Here is a 24043-nt window from a genome sequence, read left to right as displayed (position 1 = left end):
CAATTCATTTATTTATCCTAAAGTGTTTCACAAGCAAAACTGTTACAAAACTACTTTGCTGGATATTTCCATTCTACTAATTAAAGTAAGAATGCCAATGCTTACTCCAAATATTAAACGTTTACACGCCCCTTCTTCCACTGTAAACATCCGGTTTTGATCTACCTTATAATATAAATTAGCTTAATCAAAAACAAATATTGAAATCGAATTACTTCCACCGCCATTACTTTAAATAGATAAAAACAATAAAATAAATGCCAACACTCCTTAGCTTATGGTTAGTGGCGCATCAGCGACGCTTAGAATAGGTAATAATAATTTCTTATATGGCCAATGTTTAAGGCACATCCGTCTACCTATTTTTTTAATTGGCGATTTTTTACTATCCAGTATTAAGTTTACAATACATCATCTTTTAGAGCCTGGACAAAACATGTACTCGTATGCATTATACGAGCAAGATATTTAGTTAGAAATGGATTAAGGCCCACTTCTTCGGACGACAGTGTATGGGCGTGTGTGACATTAGTACAAAATGAGTCAGCGTTTCGCTATATTAATTGTCTTTTAAAATAGTTAAAAAAGTTATAACCACCACATATTCTGAAATCAAATTATCACGCACCGGTAACTACGCAGTGGTTCTTAGGCATTGTCGCGGCCAAAGTTTACTAAGCAACTGAACTTAGCTGTGATGGTAACTGGCCACAATGTCTTTGCTAAGCGCCAATTGGTGTTTTGCTTCCGATGACAGGACCAAGGACTACGACGTTTGTCTTCTTTCCAAGACACGAAAATGTATATTCTTTCTAGTTTAGTAAAACTACTTAATAGAATGTCGTATGGCGTCTACGTTCAGACGTATTTGTGTGCAAATTAATAGTAATATAAAAATAGGTGCCAATTGTAAGAGGTGCAATGCTGTGATATCGATATATTATACGTGGAATCTGTACAAGACAAATGTAAAAAATTATACAATCTAAACAGTTTGGCTTTGACGAAGGAGCAGCATTCACGGAAGTATTTAATGTCGAATGGGAATTTGTGCATGCAAGTTGCTCTGAAAAGCAACAACGCTGATACGTCTTTCAGAGGACACGCCATAGACAAGAACCGAGCTACCGACCACCGTGAAACAGCTATATCAACAATATGCGCAGTAGTATCCCTGGTGAAACTAGGAATGTGACCTGTGATAGATGTTGCGCTTAGAAATGAAATCTCGGCTCTGTGATCAGAATAAGGAAATGCTGTGAGGGTTGTTTTTGAAAAAGCAAATTACGTTTGTTAGAATCTGAAACTAAAGCTGTAATAGAAGCATATAAAAGTACTCAAGCTTGCTCGAATAGCAGTGTAACAAATAATTAGGAGTCAAATCAAGTACCAGCCGTTCCCGTGTAGGACTTTCGTAAAATCAGTTAAGAAAAATCGAAAACAGATAGTTCGAGGAAATAAAAGTGGGATAACACCTAAGGAGTTTGGGGCCACAAAAGCAAAAACATCAACAAATAAATATTGAGTATATAGTGCAAAAGTCTAATCAGGCTATTGTGAACAAAAGGCAAAAAAAGAGAAGGGAACTGGAAAGTCGTAAACTGAAAATAATATTAAAGTGAAAAAGTAGACTTATTTCTGCTCAAATCCAAGGAACCAAAAGAATTTTTTTTTGATATTATTATTTTATAGAATTACTTCACTACTGAGAGCTAATCCGGTTTTAAGATAGTAACGTGTACCTACCTACCTTACTATCTGAACCGAAAATGGACGTAAAAAGGGCGACGCGGTTCGTGGCCATACAGCGTTTTGAACTACGTCGACTGCAGCCGTGACGTCAACATCGATGTTCAAGCGTTCGAGCTGTGCGGCCGTATTCATACGCGAAAGGTTTTTGTTCTTACTTTGCGTAGGGTACATACCACCTAGTAGTGGTGAAAACATACATTAATTGAACATGTTCGTAAAAGATATAAAATTATGGTATTAGGTGATTTTAATTTGTATTCTATCATATATTAATTATTGTTGTAAGTAATTTCAAACTTATTATGGGTGCACTCTGAGTAACACTATAGAGAACTGTAATAATAAATGTTTGGATCTCGTTTTGAGTAAACTATTGGACGGAGCGAGAGTAGGTGTGCGGGTGGTGAAGGCGCTTCTGGTACCAGTGCATACGCACCATCTGCCGTTTGAGGTGGAAGTGACACTGCGAACACGCCGGCTTATTGACACTAACACTGCACTACTGAACTAATGGCGCAAGCAACTATAGGATAAAATATTTACAAGGCAAGAAAAAGTAAACTACTTTTATAAAACAATTAATTCTGTTACCAATATGATAATGACTATGAACCGAGAAAAAAGCGAAGTACTGTTACCTCGAAATATATTTACCCCAATGGTATACGGGTGAAATAATCCGCCACATTCAATCTATGGATGTACACCGAGTGTGTAAGTTGAATGATAATTATGAAGCATTTGCTCAACGTAAGTCAAAGATGAGAAACATGATAATACTAGAACATAAAAACTATGGGGAACGTGTTTGCTGCTAAAGGTATCGTTCTAAAATTATATGTATGCCATATATATTTTTGGAGATTGTATGGAAATATTTGATTTAGAAGAGAACGATGTTCTGCTAAATAGTTAGCGTTAAATATTTGAGCGTTAAATATTTGAGGGCAAATATTAATACGCGCAAATGTTTTTGCCACATTACCAAAATTAGTTACTACGAATTACTATTATAGACATAATATAAGATATTTTATAAACAACAAATGAAATTTATTAGTATTGGTGCCAATATCTAATCCAGCGCTTGTAGCTAAGTGCAAGTCCATCTGGGTAGGTGCCACTCATTAGAAATTCTAACGCTAAATAGTAAGAAAGACAGGGTAATAGTAGGCATAAGGGAAATAACATCTCAGCGCCCAAGATTGGTCTAGCTTTGGTACGATGTAAAGAATGGTCATTATGTCTTTCAGCGTCATTATCTGAGGCGGTGGTGACCACTTACTCGGGCTCATTTGGATACTTATTACACAAAGAAGTCATTTATACTTTTAATAGCTCTTTAAGAAGGAAGGCCTCACGTTTATGGTAACCGTAAACCTGTAACCTGCTAACCGTACTCAGCTAAATGAAAACTGTAAGCAACTTCACCATAGAACAGACATACATATGTATATATGTGTATAATAGAAGGTTTAGAGACAAGGGTTAAATCAATTTATTAAACGTTAATCGACCGCTGATTCGGAATGCAGACGAAAATTTTGCGCGAACAAAACCGCAAGCTCGGTATTTAATCAAAGGCAGAGATTCAAATATTTTGTTAAATTTTTACAATATCATCGTTAAAGATAAAAAAAATGAGCTAGTTCTTGTATTATTTGCATAAAACTATTGAGACAGAATGTCCAATATATGTTTTTTCATTGAATTTAAAAAACAAACGATACAAGAGATTATTTGTACAAAAGAAATATTTGAAGACTAGTATAAATAATTCAACGTTAACGTTGATAGTACTTCAAATAAAAATAAAATGAGCGTTTTGTTTGAATTTTCTTCTATTTAACAATATAATATTAAAAAAATAAAGAATATTTGTTATTGCAAAAAGGTTTTATATCCAACAAAACGTTTCACGTAGAGAGCAATCAATTTGACCTTGAAATGCTACTGATGTAAAAGTTTCTCTTGAAAATGTATCGTTCAGATCCCATGGCTTAGTGTGTTATGGTCTAACCTATTTTGAAAGTTATTTAAACCCTTTGGAGACCTTTACTACATAAAATACCCTGTATTGATAAATACAAATTTAAGAGACACCGAGGTATATAAAATTTTTGTCCCAAGTTAGTAGACGCATTGGAGCTGAAAGAAATTGTTAAATTTACATTTTCAGAAATAGCTGCTGGCCCTATGTAAATTTACGAGCATCCATTTTGAAATTAAGTTATAAAATTGCTGCAAGCATCTTAAATATGAATAAGATCTCCATTAGATATACTAACATATATTATTTACATATCATATTAATAGGCAGATAGAACGCGTGCACTATTATAGAGAAGCGAGAAAAGCGAATACAGAATAAAAGTTAATACAAATTACTCGTAATGCGGAAAGTCTGTTTTCGGAATATCAGAGGCCTATATCTGCACCATCGTTTTCATTTAATTTTATGACAAATATTTAAACTAAGGCGAGACTGGATGAGTATATAATAGGCCACCTTGTTTTCAGATCGTTAAAGTGCTCTCAGACGTCACAAGCATAGGACCATCAGTTGTCCTTTATCATGTAATTATTCGATCTATTCAGGTCTATCTAGTTAACCAAGCATTCACTAGACAGATCTGAATTATACGTATTGTTTAAATACAAGTAAAAATCTTAAAAATAAATTACTCCAAAAGTGAACAGGTCTGAGTCTTGAGTCAGATATCTGTTTTACCGATGTTTATCATTTTCAGAATTAATCTGAACACCTATTCAGAAGCCGGAATTGCATCTGCAAACCCCAGGTGTTGCAGATGTCCATGGGCGGTGGTAATCATTTTCCATCAGACGAGCCTTCTGCTCGTTTGCCCCCTATAACATAGAAAAGAAGCAGATATGTATTAATAAATATGGTACCTTTTTCCAATATCGAATCGTCAATTGAAAATTTAATGCGACAATGGTAGCAGAGCTGGTCCTTATTATGACACAACTATCGCTATGAAAGTCCGCCATATAAGCAAATCATATAGAATTTTGGCTCCCCAGCTCCCTATGTCAGTTGTTTACCAATCAGTTTCGCGAGAACCTGGTTTATTTTTGGAAGACTTAATACATCAGGAAATAATTGATTTTCTTATGGTCATAGAACTTCGTCTGTCTTGTGTCTGTATATATGTATTAATGCGTCGTAATTATTAAAGGTTTATATCGAACGATCATATCACCACATGGATCAAATTATTTCATTAACATTATAAATGTAACAGAATCATTGTAAATATTGGTCATCTATTATTTTACTAAAAGTTGTATCAAATATCGTAGCGGACGACTACCAAGGCCTACAAATTCCCTTCGAGAGCCTACTACGTGAGCGGTCTCTCTTAGTTTCAACTTTCTCTTTCGCACCTATGCGGAATATATAGCCGTCACATTCTACAAGACACCCACTCAAAGCCCACACCTACATTAAATCTCTCAGCCCCGATTCAGCGAGCTAGTATCGCCCGAGCAATGGTGAGGCGTACACGTAATGAAGTCTGAAACCAATCGACAATAATTCAATCCGCAAAACGGTTATACTGACGTGTTATCGAATATTTGATTTCATTGAACTGTATTTTGTAATTTAAAAAAAAAAGTTAGAATTCGTGACACGAGTGGCGCTAGCTGGGCCCAACAGGTGAGTTCATTGAATAATTGTAGCGAATGAAATTTTTATTTGATCGTATCATGCGTCAAACGATCTACTATGATATATTTTCCTGCCCAAAATTATTTGGTCGTATCTTATACGCGTTTTCAGTATAGTGCGTAAATTGTGTGTTCTATGATTATACAGCGTGTTCTATTATAAATTTGCAGCTCAAAAATGATGAATAATATGTCTGAGAGTACTTTATTATTATCTTCTTAAATATAATACACAAAATAAAATATTCGTCAGCCATTTATAAAATTATCCTTTTTTCTATTTTAGCATTGGCCATAATATTTAATCAATACAGAATGATAATATGGTATAATAAAAATGAATAAAAAAAATGACGATTACAAATTACGTAAAACACAAACATTTAAAAATAAAAATGCAAACAGATTCTATATTTAATGTCGTAATTATTCTATTATATCTACTAATAATGTCATCAAATTTGAGAAAATTACCTCATTATACTCCGAGTACGTGATCATGGACGAAAATTTAAAGGCATTGCCTTTTTTTGATGGAAGTGAAAAAAAAACACGAATATTGAAATACAGGAATATCTTCCCACTGCTAGAAGAATTTTTAGGTACAACATAATTTATTCAATTGGTGGATTATGAATTATTTTTATTACTGGTTCGAAAGAATCTGCGTATATCTGAAATGACAACTTTTGTATATTTTGATTATGAATTTCTCTAATGTATTTTATATCAAGATTTTAACGTACACTCCGTTTAACTATTTACTAATTACAAATTTATTTTTCATTTTGTAATTCAACATAAGCATATAAACTAAATAACAATGACGGACCTGAATTAAAAAATATTTTTAGAGACCGGAGTATTATTGAGCTTTCATTTGCAAATTTTTTCTGATGATCAGCAGGGTAGGAAATCGTAAGGAAACCTACATGCATCGGTTAAAATTAAGGCTCACTGAACTCCAAACCATCATGAGATTTGATGGGCAAATTCACTCCACTTGCTATTCAAATTAAAACAGGTGGGTGGGTGGTCAAATTGCCACTTATTTCTAAGTGGTCACCACCATTAATAGAAATTGGAGTGATAAGAAATATAAACAGTCCCTTACATCTTGTATACACTAACAATCTTAAGCACGTAGATGTTATGTCCCTTGTGCTTTTACCTACCCTGGCTCACTCTCTCTTTAAATCCTAACACACCAATACTAAGTATTAAGTATGGCTGTAGAATATCTGAGGAGTTGGTAGTACCAAAATCTTGCTCAAAGTTCTACTACTGAAATTTGATATTTATATATTCGATACTAAAATACATTTCAATGAAGTTTAATTAAATTTTGGTTTTTGTTTAAAAAGCTGTACCTGCGACTTCGCCCGCGTTTGAATTTATCAAAAAAGTTATCGTTATAGCCAAAGTTATCTATATTACTTCAGACAATCCAATTGAAGACCCGTCAAAATCGACCTAGCCGTTCCAAAGATTAGCCTGAACAAACAGACAGACAAATAATGTAAAAAAATGTTATTTTGGTACACGGACCGTGTATACATACATATGTATTTAGTAAAAACGGTTATTTTAATTAAATACATACGCTCCAATTTTATCTTAGTTATAAATGATAATGACGATATCTTGATTGATTTCGACAAGACAGATACATACAAATGTTCCCTTTGAACCCACAGGAAACCTAATGACTTTTTATTGATCTGACCATGGAATCTAACCTAGGAATTCAGGGATTGCGGGCTTATAAACTAGCAACAGACCAATGAGGATGATCTTCAATTAACTTAAAATATTTTTTTTGTCGAAGACATACGTACAGAGCTTGCCTATTATTCTTAACTAGCGCTCCTTCCCAGCTTCACACGGGTGCCATACTGATATTAAACATACTACAGAATTTATTTATATATGACATCACATTAGAAGCTTCTAAAATTATCAGTAATTCTTTACTATATTGTCTATGTATTATATACAAAAAGCTTCCTCTGAAATCACTCTATCTATTAAAAAAATAAATGAAATTTTAGACTATGTAATGATAATGATAATAAAAGAATCTAAGTACATTTTTCATAACAGTTCCAGTGTTTTGTTATGAATCTTTCAATATATAGTATGTTGTTTTTAATATAAACGAATACAATAACAATACAAATACTCTTTATTGTACTCCAATGAAACACGAACGTTTCTACTGACAAGAAGATGTACAAAAGGCGCCCTTATCGCGCCCAGCGACCTAAAGGTGATATCAGACGAACTTTTATGAGTTGATATTCATTTCTGACCAGAAAACAAAAGTCCAACATTGTTAGTTAATTAATTAATTAATTTTGGAACGAATTTGTTTTACGCGGCTTACAACGAAATAGCAGAAAAGGTCACGTGAGGAAAAAGGATTATACCCTGAAGACTAAAGGCGACCTTTACCTCTATTTCTGTATCTCTCTCTCCTGTATACGGTTTCTAATTATTTTTTTGGATTTCTTGTCATATATTTTCAAGGTTGTTGACTGTTTTGTTTTAGCCGTTGTTTAATATATGATTTACTAGTTGTCAACCGCGGTTTCGCTCGCGTTTTAGGTGTTGCTTATTACGTGTTAGGCAAAAATAATTAGCATATGTCTTTCTCGGAGTTCAAGTTTGCTGCACACGAAATTTCATCAAAATCGGTTCAGGGGTTCGCTCGTAAAAAGCGACAGACAGATATAATAATAATAATTATTTATTTATTTAAGACAATTACATTCCACTTGTTAGTAACAATAGCAACTTAAAAACTATGTAAGTGTACTGATACTTAAAAAATATACAATGAAAAACAATAATGAAATAAACATAAACATAAAACGTAAACAAAAGGAATATCTATTTCATTAGCCTTACTTGACTTTCCACTACGCCAATAAATTGTTCTAGCATTGCCTCGGCAAGCTTGGCACTGAACATCTTCAGAATTTTGTTCATAATTACTTTCACATTTATAATATTAGTATAGGTTGCGAAAGCAAGTTTGTACAAAACGTTTATCCCATGACATAACTTTTAAATATGCCTCATTTAAAAGAATTACTGATATTCCTATTTACAATCAAATTCAGCCTAAAGCTTGTACTAGTGGATGAGAGGTCAGCATCGAACTTGAGACTGTTTATATCTCTAGATAAACCATTGCGCTATCGACGCTTCGTATCAACTAATCTATTTGTCTAATTCTCTGTCTACACGTGTCGCTTTGAGTTAAAGAGCGAATTAACGAAAAAGGAACCATCTGATACAGCCTTAGAAGAATTTCTTGGAAAACTATTTTCATGCTATAGAAACTCTTATCTTAAAAATAAACTCGATTAAAGAAAACAAGATTTCTATTAATAATCATTACCAATAACTATAATCATTAATAATACTTTTTATCGATATTTTTTTTATCGCATAATACTATTGTGGAAATCTATATTAATAAGAATATTATTACCTGAAACTAACTAACGGCGAATTAACAGTTATATATATATATTGATATTTACTATAAACGATTTTAGTGTATTTCGTGAGTACTGAAACGTCTAGTGGATAAAGTTCATGGTTTATATGGCTGCATTTTAGGTCTCAAGTTCAATTTCATAGTCAGGCTATAAACAACCAACAATATTACCATTACTGAACGGCAAACAGATTTGAAAGATCGAATTTTGAAATTTGAAATTAAAAATAACCAACAAATCAAAACAAAAATGAAAAGGAATTTCGTCAATCAAAAAATGAATTTGTATATTTTATTATGATATACAGCAAGCAATCATATGCAACAAACAAATATATAATATACAGACATGGAAGGAGAGATATTATCAAAGAGCGTCGTGCGTTTACCATCGCAAAAAATGTTTCACATGAATACATGTTAGGTTTTTCTTTCGAAAAATTCCAAAAAGCAACTCTAATATGCATTAACAGCAACTGAATTTTTATTCTAAACTAAGGCCTCCTCTCCCAAGAATAATTTTAGACCATAGAGTTTCGTTGAAATGAGACACATGCAGGTTTCCTCACGATGTTTTTCTACCCATCATGAGTTAAATTACAATCACTAATTAAACACATGAAAATTCAGTGATGGTGACCTGTGTTTGAACTCGCAATATTCGTTTAAGATGCACGCGTTCTATCCACTGTGCCATCTAGTCTCTCCCTCCTCCAATATAAGTTAGCATTAACAAACTTCGGTAACTATATAAAGATTATATCTAACGTTTTATCTCTTGTTGTCTCACTATCCAATCTATAAGACAAGAGAAAGAAAGAGTATCGTCTGTGCAAATGTCTGTGATTGGCATCTTTATCAGTCTAATGAACTTATTTATTATTAAAATAATGAAATGTTATAAAGTAATGTAGTTAACATAAAATAAATAAAGATAAATCGTTAATCTTATTATAATAATTATAAGTCGGCTAAAAAAGATTTTTAATATCAACCATACGGAAACCGAAATTTGGACTATTTTTGTTTAATCTATACTTATACTATAAATGTCTCATAACTCAATGGAACCTTTCGTCGGCGGTTTTTCCGAACCCATACGACTCATGAACCTTCAAGAAAAGAGCGTACCCCTTCCTTAAAGGCGCGCAACGCACCTGCAAGTCCAGAATTGCAGATGTCCATAAGAGGTGGTAATCACTTTCCAAAGCAAAATCGTGGGCAACGATAAAAAAAAACATTACATTAGGAAAATAATACAGAATTAAAGGTTAAACTTATTTATTGATGAACGTAATGTAATTTGTAAAAGTGGAGCTGATTTTAGATCGTTGATATTTGTACTACTACTCAATATTAAATTATATTGATGAAATATAAGAAATACCGTATAGAACAGATATCGTGGATTTCGAGTAGCTGAATGGAAAATTGGGTTAATTTAATAAAACTTTACTGCGCTGAGAGGGGTCCATGGTTGTCAATATAAATACACAAAATAATGAGACATCATTATAACATAGTATAAGACAAAGTCGCTTACCGCTGTCTGCCTCTATGTATGCTCATATCTTTAAGATAATGCAACGGATCTTGATGCGGTTTTTTTAATAGATAGTAATATTCAGAGGAGTAAGAGAGGAGGTTTTGGTAAATATTACGTGGGAAAGAGACACTGATAATTTATTATTAGTATGATATTCTCGCAGGAAATAATAACATTAAAATTTAATATTTACGACAGATTTGAAGATGTAAACAATGATATAACAAAAATAAAATTATAAATAAAAATAATTTATTCAAATTTCAAAAAAATATATAAATAATACCTGTAATATGCAACTATAAATATACAAAAAATCTTTAATATTATAACAACGGACAACGCAATTAAATCTAGATTGACTTATTCCATTTGCGTAATTATCATGTAAATGTATTAAAATTAAGTTTTATCACGATAAAGATAATAAACCTAAATATACATACGAAGCTTTATCAACCTGTCGACTATTCGACAATTGATTTATCAATAAATCAATCACATTCGTTTTCAATTACAAATGATTCTCAACGCCGTATATTTTGCTTTTCAATGAATGAAGAGTTACATATTACGCGTTCACACACTGTATGCGTTCGTTTGACGTCATTTCCAATAATATCAAAGTGGTCACTTCTGCGAAAACGTCAGTATTAACGTCATTCACATACTAATAAAAATCATTCCAGTCCGTCTTGCGATTTTGATCCTTATAGTTTCCGTTTAGTTAAGAATACGTATCAGTGATCGTACAGTAGTTTAGTTAGGAATGCGAAGAGTTTTTTTTGAACGCTCTATGTAGATAGAGCTTTCCTGTCTTAGATAGCCCATTTGTTGAAAATGGTTTTAACTAAAGGGATATAAAATACTCTATAACGGATGAATATACTTGTTCTAAAGTCTATGACGGGTGTGTTTCTTTTATTGTTTATAAAAGATATTATTTTATGATTTGTTAAAATATTCGTCTTCGTATGACTTAATTTATTGGTAAATTAAAAGTGATTATTTAAATACTAATAATATATAATTAAAAACTACTCGTTGACTTGATTTTTTCCTACATTTTTAACAATTTCGTTCTGTTTCAACTTTTTCACATAAAAATCTTAACAAATAAAACGGCATGTAAATCCGTTCTATCGCGAACATACACACACACAGACACACATACGCGGCCAGGGGAATGTTTATTAATATGTAGTGATGTGGTTGGTTTCAATACTCTCAAGTTTTGAATACATAATAGTTGTAAAAAAATAAAGAGGGAATAGGAACAAACTTAATTTCGCTATACATTATGTATTTAATAACATTAATTATACAATATGTTAACAATATTTGGGAATACATAAATTCAAATAAATAAGAGAAGTGGAAAAGAGGAGAAAGTCATCTGGGAGGGATAACGGTTATACCTTATAAGTCAATTTCTGCCCATAAAACTTCTGTAAGCTACATAAAATAACTCGGTTTTAAGAAGGTTTTATATAAAAAAAATGCGTTCATGTAGTTGACCTTTAAGGAGTTCCTTCGCCCGGAGGAAATCTTAAGTGTAAAATCGGGTCACGCTTACCATAAGAATACATTGTTATCGGAACTGAACCAATAATGTCACAATTCTTTAAAAAAGTATTTCGTTCGGAAACTAAAAAAATTTGCATAGCTTGATGGCTTTTAAGTCAATATTAATATTATAATATGTATGTTACAATTTCATAGCTATTCTGCTAAGCCGATTTTGATGAAATTTAGTATGAAGTTACTGATCCTAACAAGTGGGTGAAAAAAAAACCGCTAGTATCCATACAACTATTTATAGTAAATTCGCAATTACGAATGCGTTCGAATAATTTGAATATATCAATTCTAAAGTAAAGTAACAGCCTGTAAATTTCCCACTGCTGGTATAAGGCCTCCTCTTCATTAAGGAGAGGGTTTGAAACATATTCCACCACGCTGTTCCAACGTGGGTTGGTGAAATGCACATGTGGCTTAATTTCGGTGAAATTAGACAGACACATGAATTATAAACACAAATTAAGCACATATATGTAGTGGTGCTTGCCTGGGTTTGAACCCTCAATCATCGGTTAAGATGTACGTTCTAACCACTGGACCATCTCGGCAATATTTACATACATAATCGTGTTTATTTTCCCATTCAAAACGGATGTTACTCACATCTTAAGAATATACCAAGTAATCGTACACAGTTCCATTGTTTTCAAGTTTAATTTGAAGACCAAGTGTGTTTGACACTCAATATAGTTCCGTCAAATACTTGGACAATGGACTCTCGAACTCTATCGGACAATTATTCACGGTATTGACGTGCTGATATTCGGATATACCTTCCAGACCTTTCGATAATTGGTAAATTGGAAACGGTCTGGAAGCGAATTCGTAGCTCGGTATTACCGAATACGAGAATATGAGAATTGATCGGTGATATCGAACAATATGTACTTATTATATATTACGTTTTTTGCCCAAAGGATCGGAATTGCGATTCAATGATTAAATGCTGCTAGCATTCATGCCAAGCATATGTTTTATAACTATATTTTATTTTTGTATTTTTTATTTATTGATGTAAATGGCCGGAGAAATACCACAGTGGCGTGCGCTTGGAGAGGCCTATATCCAGCAGTGGACAAAAACGGGCTGATGATGATGATGATGATGAATGTAAATAAATATTTCGATATGTACTACTGGAGTGTATTGCGTCGGTAAATATCGGAAATCGTATTTACACGATCGATTTTCAAAAGTAATTTAGTTCGAATATCAATAAAACAAAACAACGAATAGTGCTTATAGATTCAAAGCAATTACAGTTCGATTTTTAAATTTTTGTTTTTATTGATAACAATCAAATTTCGAAAAGTCTTTATAATGATTTCGTTAAAGCAATTCTATATTACGATGCGGTCGATCATGAAGATTGCCGATTCACAATATTCATTGTTTACATCCTGTATAACGAAGACCTACGTAATCGACTAGTGTGTACAACGGTTTTCTGAGGTCCCGGGTTCGATTACCGGCCGAGTAGAAAAGTTCATTAGTTTTCTATGTTGCCTTATGTCCGGATGTTTGTGGTACCGTCGTTACTTCTGATTTTCCATTCCAAGTGCTTTAGCTACTTTCATTGGGATCAGAGTAATATGATGTTGTCCAATAATTGTATAATACTTTACATTTAACAGTTAAATTTCATTTTGAATTAAATATCTATACACAAAATGTAATTAAAAATAGCTACTATCGAATTATATTGGAATGGTTACAACAATGCTCGACGCTTGGAGCATTTCCCCGTTGAAAAGGAATTCCGATTATCTGAAGGATATTTGTCTCCTGTCGATAAAACAGATGTCGACGCTGTATCGTAACTTCAATCTCAAATACGTACAATTAATTACTTGCCTATTGTACTTAAGGTTTACCAGTAGTTAGAACGCATGCATCTTAACCGATGATTTCGGGTTCATATGCTTAATTTGTGTTTACATTTCATCTCGTGTTCGGCTGTGAAATATCATGTGTCTAATTTCATCGAAATTTTGCCACATGTGTATTCCACCAACCCGTATTGGAACAGCTTCTGCATATTCTGAATTTTCACCTCAAAGGTAGACCTTAGCCTGTCGTAACGCAATCATTTATGTTAGTAGTTTAGACTATATAGTCTTCGTAGTGGCTATTCCTGCTATCATATTATAAATTCATAAAAACAATACATTAATAAAAAATACAGTAATAAAAAAGCATACTGTTCTATTATTGGCTTTCAAGCAAGATATATTATATACATACATATGTAACTGTATTTAGCTAACATAACTATGTATTTTAAATGTTTAGTAAGACTAATTATCAAGCTAATTTCCGGTTATGCTTTGTAGAATCTACATTCCGACCCACTGGTAGATGGTAGGTATAAGAATAATAAACAAATAAATATTGAACTACATTACTCTGATCCCAATGTCAGTAGCTAAAGCACTTGTGGAAAATCTGAAGTAACGACGGTACCACAAACGCCCAGACCCAAGACAACTTAGAACTGAAATGAAATTTTCTTTACGACGATTTAAAAAGTGCTATAAAAGCCTCTTTGATATTTTGATAATGATTTTGTGACAGTAACTCTTTCAGTTACATATTAACGCTTAAACTAAGATGTTATGGAAGATTATTATTACTGAAGAATTGTTCGTTAGCTCAGACTCCACCTTTTGTCCTTAGGATTCTTATTTGGCAAAGTTCTTAAGTGGAATAAATACCTTATTAATGTTATTCCCTTCGTCGAAATGAAACCATTAGTCCTGTTTCGTTTGAACGCGTATTGTTTCGTCAATGTCGCGTTAACTAATAAGAATCTTTTGTGTCGAAAACGATTTTGCTTTTATATAACCTTTTATGAAAGGAATTCTCTTGCAGCTATCTTTAATAAGATTTTTTTTTGTTGGTAAAAAAGATCAAAGTTTTCTTTGCGACGTTGAAACAATATATTCGTTATAAATACTTAAGTACTTGATTAACTATTTTCTTTTATTATTTTATATTTACGGTATTACATTTATGGTCACAATTGTCCATAGGAAATGGCGCTGCAAGAAATATTAATCATTCCTTAATCATTCCTTAATCATCGTCAATGCGCCACCAACTTTGAAAACTAAGATGTTTCTTATGCCTGTATTTACACTGGCTCACTCATCCTTCATACCAGAACACAACAATACTGGGTATTGCTGTTTGACTAGCATATATCTGATGACTGGGTGTCACATACCCAAGAATACTTTATGGCAAGCCATTTGTTATATGTATATTACAGTAGTGCCCTGACTTCCGAACTTGTGATAACAAAACGTCATAAGTCAGTTCATTTCCAATACAAATACAATTTCGAAAGTTAATACAAACATTTATTTTAATTAACCGTGATTGCTTAAATTACAGGCGCAAATGTGTTACATTTGCGCCTGTATGTGTTCGTGTAGTTAGTAAGGAGAATATTAATTATTATTTTATTTTATTATTCAACATTCAACATTGTCGTTGATAAAATTTTATTAAACAAAAGAGCCGAGTTGGCCCAGTGCTTAGAACGCTAGTATCATAACCCATTATTGCGGGTTCAAAACCCAGGCAAGCGCCACCGGATATTCATGTACCCAATCTATGTTTATAATTAATCTCGTGCGGTGAAGGAAAAGATCGCGAGGAAATCTGCATGTGTCTAATTTGATTGAAACTCTACCACATGTGTATTCCACCAACCCGTAATAAAACAACGTGGTGGAATATGTTCCAAACCTTCTCCTCAAAGAGATAGGAGGCCTTAGCCCAGCAGTGGGAAAATTACAGGCTGTTGTTATTTAAAATGTATACATAGAAAGCACTTAGAACCGCCTTACGCTTATAATTACCGATAATTGAACAAAGTCGTTTAAACTTAACGAAATTAATAGCAATACGAAGGTATAAATATGTCTGCTCCAAGTCACATCGAAGCACTGAAGCTTAAAAGAGGACCTCAGCGCAGTAATAAAAGATTTACTACCTTTTACATTACTAACAACTCGCCTCTACCGCACTTAATAAAAATTTTAACAAAAAGAAAAACCGACTTCAAACAAAACACTATTTTAAAACAAATGAATATGCACGAAAAAGTAATAAAAATAATTGCGTATTCAACATATTTTTTAGAGTCTTCCTAAGTTAAATGAAATGAAAAATATTAGACTACTTAAAAGTCGATTAACGATTATATCATGTAGTTATAGTTATTGGTATATTTGGAGCCGGTGTCAGCCACGGTGCCCTTGTCCCAACAATCAAAAGAAAGAAGCGATACGAGCCCCTTGATTGATCCAGTATATTATTGTGTAAAAGGTAATTTGTAAAAAACATATTTGTTAAAGTATTCTCGTATGGTTTTTGATAGATATACTGTAGGGTTTTATTGGCTGACACCGACTCCAAATATAACAATAATTATAACTACATGATATAATCGTTAATCGACTTTTAAGTAGTCTAATATTTTTCATTTCATTTAACTTAGGAAGACTCTAAAAAATATGTTGAATACGCAATTATTTTTATTACTTTTTCGTGCATATTCATTTGTTTTAAAATAGTGTTTTGTTTGAAGTCGGTTTTTCTTTTTGTTAAAATTTTTATTTATTTATTGATTTTAAGTGAAGCTGATGTTGACTAACTAATTTTTTTTAATAAAGATAGATTAAGCGTTCCGTTTATATGAGTCAGAAACTACTTCGAGGACAATTTCAAAGGAAACTTGCGAATAAAGCAAAAATGGACTTTCGAGAATGCGGATTTAATACGTCACGAGGCGTAAACTACAAGGATCCCTCCAAAGAGCTGTAATCGAACTCAGCAAAAAAACTTTGAAAAAGACCAACTATATTTCGTACATCATATGACATCACATCACATACACAAAATTTGATTATAGATAGTAAGAAATTCTGCCCCATATCGCACCCTAACTGCGAGCCGTATAGGAGTTCCATCACTACATAGTATTAAACAAAGTCGCTTTCTCTGTCCCTATATCTTTAAATCTACGCAACGGATTTTGATGCGGTTTTTTTTAAAAGATAGTGTGATTCAAGGGGAAGGTTTGTGTATATAATACATGAACAATATAGTAAAGAAACACTGATAATTTTAGAAGTTTGCGATGTGATGTCGTATATAAACAAATTCTGTAGTATATTTAGTATCAGTATTACACCCGTGCGAAGCCGGGGTGGGTAGCTAGTTGATTATAATATTCGACTATGATAATTACATAAACATAACCACATTACGGAAGGTGACTCAAATATCCAAATAACCTATAAATAAAAGATTCGACTGAGTATCGCTAACGTGCTCCTCAGAATTGTTCCGTTCCCTTCCGTTCCGTTACTTTGTCATGGATCCTGTGCTCAGAACCTTACCAAACTTTCACCAAATTACCCTTGAAGTATATATTTTATAATAAAAAAAGAATTATCAAAATTGTTTAACGTGATTTTCAGTTATTCACCTATTTGTCGCGCATATACGTAATACAAATTTAAAACTTATGTCTTTTTCACATGGATACCATCATCGGAAAAAAAAATAAAAAAATGGGACCCCACGGGAAGCACTACCTTTCAAACAAAAAAAAATTATCAAAATCGGTCCACCCAGTGAAAAGTTATGAGGTAACAAACATAAAAAAAAAAAAAAAATACAGACGAATTGATAACCTCCTCCTTTTGGAAGTCGGTTGAAAATACTTATATCATATAAATATAAGTTATACTCTATAAAAATCAGGAAAACATCTTAAAGTTACATGGCATATTCCGGAGATGAACCCCTGCATACAAACATATTTTATATCTTTATAAAAGATTAAGCTTAATTTTTTTTATGGAATAAGTTAACAGACGAACATACGGGCCATCTGATGGTAAGTGGTCACAATCACCCATAGACAATGACGCTGCAAGGAATTGTTAATATTTCTATCGTCAATGCGCAACCAACCTTCGGAACTAAGATGTTATGTCCCTTGTGCCTATAGTTACACTGGCTCACTCACCCTTCAAACCGGAACACAACAATGTTGCGTACTGTTGTTTAATATTTTAGACAAACAGAAAGAAATTATCATAACTTTATCTATAGCACACAAATCGTTATCAACAAATTTAACCGCTCGAATGTTGAATTAACAAAAGCGTTAAACTATGACGTGAACTTTCTCCACAAAAAATGTAATCAAAATCGGTTCAGCACTTTAAGCGTAATGATATCACAGAGTTACTTTTAACGAATGAATGAATGATTTGTTTTAAATTTTAAAAACTAAATACTATTCTAATAATTTAAATACATTACAAGATATACAAATATATATCTTAACACATTGCTTGTGTTTCCACTAATGCCTTACATAATCATCTTCACGAACAATTTATTAACTTAAACGCAACTTTAACTTAGCCACGCGTGTTTATTCTTTATTTTAAGTAGAGAAAACATCAACATTTGCTTTCAGTTATAAGTTACTTGAAAGGCTTTTATAGTTAATCTTTTAACTCTCTTCGTTTAACTGAAACGGTTTTAACAGTTTGTACTTAAAGTTTTACAGTAACAGTAATCTGTACAGTTATAATGCTGAGCATTTTAATAAATACAATATTTCAAGGTCAAAGAAAGATCCGGCCTAGTGGTTAGAACATGTACATCTTAACCGATGTCTTCATAGACTTTCCAACACCTATTTTATTATTTACTTATAGGTGAAGTTTCATAAAATATATTCTTAGCAGATTTCTACACCCTATAAGGAACCTACCTGCAATATTTCCAGTTTGTATGTGTTATTCTTTCGATTTTATGTACAAAAGCCTAAATTCAGTAAAACTTGTGTTACGGTTTAAAATTTATTGACTGACTTTAAAGAAAATGTATTAAAACAAATCTCTTTAACGATAAAGTAAAATCAGAATTACTGTTTTCTTAATATCATTTTAACGACCTCTGTGGTCGAGTAATTTGCTCACCGATTTTCATGGGTACGCTACTCCGGGGTCCCGGGATCGATTCGCGGCAAAATCGATGGAGAAAATTAATTCGTTTTCTTTGTTGTCATGGGTCTGGGTGTTTGTGGTTCCGTCTTTACTTCTGATTTTCCATAACACCAGTGCTTAAGCTACTTACATTGGCATCAGAGTAATGTATGTGATGTTGTCTAATATTTATTTATTTATGGGAAATCGTCACGATTAGGATTATTTGCCTATCCACCGACCTAAATCATTAAAGTTTAGTAGATTTTGGGCCTTTAGTTACTTACATTGAGATCAAAGTAAAGTACGTGATGTTGTCCAATATTTATTTATTTATCATCTACAAAACTACTTGTTATAGTTAATAATGAAACTTAAGATATGAACTCAACATTACTCTCATTTCAAACAGTGTTACATGAATATCCAATTTTTCTGCGAAATCACTGAAATGTACGCCCTGTGAGTCAACCACATCTTAAACCGCCCACGCTGTCGTATTAACTTCAAGATAAATTGAATTTTATTCGAAAATACGATACAATAAATAAATATTTCTATGAAATAACACTGTGGTTTATCAAGTTACAGTTATGAGTCGCTACGGCTGAGCCGACATGGCCCAAAGGTTAGAACGCCATCATAGCCTATGGTTACAGGTTGTAACCCAGAGAAGCATCAGTGAATTTTAATGTGCTTATTTCGTGTTTACAATCCCTCTGGTGATCGGCTAATTTTAACGAAATTCTGCCACTTGTGTGTCCACTGACTCACATTGATCCCATATAAATCACATAAAATTCTCTTAAGTTTGAACCTTTTTTTATGTATTTGTTAAACGCACGGACAAATGAGCCATACCAATTCTATCGAGTGGTCACCACTGCACATAGCTTACGTCTATGGGTAGTGGTAACGAGGTAAATTTCATCTAATTTACCAACCTTGGCAACTATTATATTACGTCCCTTGTGCATGACACTGGCTTACTAGAAAACATCGTGAGGAAACCTGCATGTGTATAATTTCATAGACATTCTGCCACATGTGTATTCCACCCAAACGTATTGAAACAGCGTAGTAGATATTCCAAACCTTCTCTTCAAAGAGAGAGGAGGTCTTAGCCCAGCAGTGGGAAATTTACAGGATGTTTTTGTTGTTTGTTGAGAGATTGGTCTATTATTGTAAAACGTGATTATATTTTGCCATCTCAAACTTAAATGCCAATATATTGCCGCTTGGCGGTAAAATAATGTTATTATAAGATGAACCTGCAAACTTTTGATTAAAATTAAAACAATCCCTGCACTAAGCTCTGCTCTACGTTTCATTCATAATGATTCTATGACGTGTGAATTCCTTGAATATTATATGAATCGGTAAATATTTCTTGGAATTGTGTTCTATATCTGTTTGTTGTAATAATTGGGTCGAAGTGGAAATGCACAACGCATCTAGGTGGAATATCTCGCCATTCCGAAATCCAAACAACAAACATAACATGTGGGCGGCCGACAACATCCAACAAATACGATGTACATAATATACCGAATATTAACATTTGTTATTTATAGAATATAGGTAAATAATTCGTTTAATATATTTTGTGTAATTTCAAATTTATTAAAATGCAGTGACAATCTTTTGTCGAAATGTATATAATTATAATTTATTACACTCAAAAAATCCATCAAAATCGGGCCAGTCAAATATAAGTAAAGAATAATTATTTATAAGGAAAAAAGACAAATATTTATTTGGATATTTCCGAAAGTGTATCCATTAATCCATTGCAGCATCGTGGTGGCATCAGCTCCAAACCTTCGCCATAAAGAGAGACCCTCTTCTCTTCTTAGCCCAGCTATGGGAAATTGACAGGATGTAATTGTACTATTATTACTGTATAGTATTGGGTGATTTATTTTGTTTGATAATTACTATCAAATTGAAAATGCTTTTTTAATCTTTTACAACCGGTTTCGTATCCTACTGGTATGAATCTGTATTATTAAAATGTTTTTATTCTAAACGTCGTATGTCACCTGAAATTCCATTCTGATCAGTTTTCAGTATTGAGATTTTGAGTGAGCTAGTATAACTACAGGCACAAGAGACATAACATCTTAGTTCCCAAGATTGGTGGCACATTGACGATATAAGGAATAGTTAATATTTCTTACAGCGTCATTGTCTATGGATGATGGTGACCACTTACCATCAGGGAGCCCATATGCTCGTCCGCCAACCTATACCATAAAAAAATGTTCTTACGAAATATGCGAAATGAAAACCAACCAATAAGACACGATATTAAATCAATACGCAGAACTCCTGTCTATTAACAACATAATTCCTCTAAATCTGGTAAAAAAATATGCGAGCCATAGCAACGGCTAAATTTAGCTCGGCTATATCGCGTTAATCCGGTAAATCTGGCTGAACTACGTGTTGAATGACGCACAATTTGTCTACCGTTTTTTTTAACCGACTTCTAAAAAAAGGAGGTTGTCATTTCGACAGGTATGTAATATTTTGTCTGAATTTAATTATACTTGATTATGATGTTCCATTAAGGGTTACAAACACGTGTGCGTATTAGCTTATGTTTGTATATTTGGTCCACATTTGGTTATTATTCGATACAAGATTTTATAGATGATAAAAATGCGTGGAGTTAATACCTGTTGACTTCCAATCAGAATATATTAATTTAAATATTTGTATTTAACTAACTTGACTTTGTACTTTTTAAATGTTGAAAAAGAATAACTACTGATTTTACTTGCCGGTTCTTCTCAGTAGAATCTACTTTCCGAACCGGTGGTAGCTTCACTGAATTGTAAAATGACGATTCAAAAGTGCAATTCAAAAGTTTTTTTTTTGACAATTTCTCGAAAATTAGAAGTCCAATTCAGTAATAAGTCTAGTTGTTTCATATTGTACTTTTAATCTCTAGATCACTAGCTTTTCTAATTTTGAATTCAGTTAAATTTTTTATAAATTGCTTTCTAATGTATCAATATTATGAACCTTATGTACAAATACTATTAATAATCGTATTTTTAATTGGTTAGCTATTGTTAATTATCCATTTCTGAATAAGGATCTCTTCAATTAAGGAGATATCGAATTTCGATCCTTTCACGACACTGCTTTTAATTGTTTGTCTAAATAGAGTAGCTATTATTAATCACGTTTACTACCGTATTTTAATAAGATTAATATCTTGTTCTACGAATCGAGATAGCCCAGTTGTGAATCTTAAACGAAGTTTACGTGTTCAAACCCGGAGACATAGCGAAGTTCTCGTTCTCCGTAGTCGAGTGTCGTGTACACCACTCCGAGGTCCTGGGTTCAATTCTCGGCTGAGTCGATGTAGATTATCATTAGTTTTCTATGTTGTCTTGGGTCTAGGTGTTTATGGTACCGTCGTTACTTCTGATTTTCCATAACACAAGTGCTTTAGCTACTTACATTGGGATCAGAGTAATGTATGTGATGTTGTCTCATATTTATTTATTTATTTATTATTAATATAACGAGCTAGTCACGCTAAAGATAATTCTTTGTCTTAGTGTCTAAGCATATAGCTCTTAATGTTGGTAACAAAAATAGGAACAAAAGAAACTGTTACATAGTTTTGGTGTTAGGTATTTTTATTAATACCGTTTGAACACATTAAATTATGTAGCGAAGTTTTGTGCATCATACACAAGAGTGAACTAGCGCAAACTTACTAACTAGTATACGTGATGCAAAGAAATATATCCTCTCCAGTTGACTCTCTAGTCCAGTCTCTATATCTTTTTTATTATATGTGATTTCATATGGCATTTATTTAAGCTTATTTTGTATTTTACAAGATTTATCATAATAATATATTTTTTTGTCATTTAGTAATGTTCAACGTGTCTCGAGAGCTGAGATGGCTCAGTGGTTAGAGCGCGTGCATCTTAATCGTTGATTGAAAACATCGTGAGGAAACCTGCATGTGACATATTTTTTGACAAATTTCGTCGAAATTGTGCCACATGTGCATTCCACCAACCCGCATTGGAACAGCGTGGTGGAATATGTTCCAAACCCTTTCCTTAATGGAAGAGGAGGCCTTACTCCAGCAGTGGGAAATTTACAGGCTTCATCTTTTTTAGGGTCCGTACCTTAACTGGGTACATACTAAAACGTACTATTACAGATATATTTCTGTTTCCACTATAACAGAACATACTAACAACAGAATTAAATAAATATTAAAGTGCGGCTCCCATACATGAGATATGATTTATTTGTGGTTTTTATGTGTAATGGTACGGAACCCTTCGTGGGAGATTCGAAGCTCAAGACGAGTTCACTTGGAAGGTTTTTTTATATTATATATATACACGCTTTAACTATTCTTACTGATTATATAAAACCTGTAAAATTAGTTTGTATAAATTCTAGACTTACTCCCACTTAAGGTATTATCCGCCTTAGAATGCTGACTAGACGTTATAAATAATGACTGCATTTAGTAACAGATGAGACTCAACTGAGTTTAGTAACAATATTATATTATTTTATTAAAAACTTCACTTGGTGGTAACGCTTTCCAAAAGCCCACTCAAATGCCACCTACTCACGAAATATTCTACCATTAAACAGTACTATTTAGTAGCCTTTTTATTTACAGCGTAATTGAGTTAATGTAACTTAAGTCATACTCAAACTCAAATTCCTTTATTCAATATAGAAGCATTAAACTTGCTTATTTATAGTCAAATGAAATACTACCACCTTTTCGGAGAAGAACCAGCCAAAGAAACTCAGTGGGTCTTTTGTTTTGTTTTTTTGACAAATTTATTATTTAGTCATGGATGTGACCCTTTAATGACCATGGTTAGTAGTGCATTGGTGAGTAATATTTATTACAGTACCCATGTCTATGGTAAAGGCTACAGATAG

The 24043-nt window shown here is 32.8% G+C and overlaps 1 protein-coding gene across 1 annotated transcript in view; it reads left to right on the top strand.

Annotated features, from left to right (window-relative positions):
• Window positions 1-5270: 5270 nt before the first annotated feature.
• LOC124540564 overlaps window positions 5271-24043 on the top strand; it is a 121596-nt gene continuing 102823 nt past the window's right edge. The window contains exon 1 of the mRNA XM_047118240.1: window positions 5271-5434. The gene's annotated coding sequence lies outside the window, so the exon portion shown is untranslated. The remainder of the gene's footprint in view (window positions 5435-24043) is intronic.

This window comes from Vanessa cardui, chromosome 25 (assembly GCF_905220365.1).
Source record: "Vanessa cardui chromosome 25, ilVanCard2.1, whole genome shotgun sequence".
Classification (NCBI taxonomy): domain Eukaryota; kingdom Metazoa; phylum Arthropoda; class Insecta; order Lepidoptera; family Nymphalidae; genus Vanessa; species Vanessa cardui.
The sequence above is the reverse complement of the archived record's forward strand: the minus strand, read 5'-3'. Positions and strand labels throughout refer to the sequence as shown.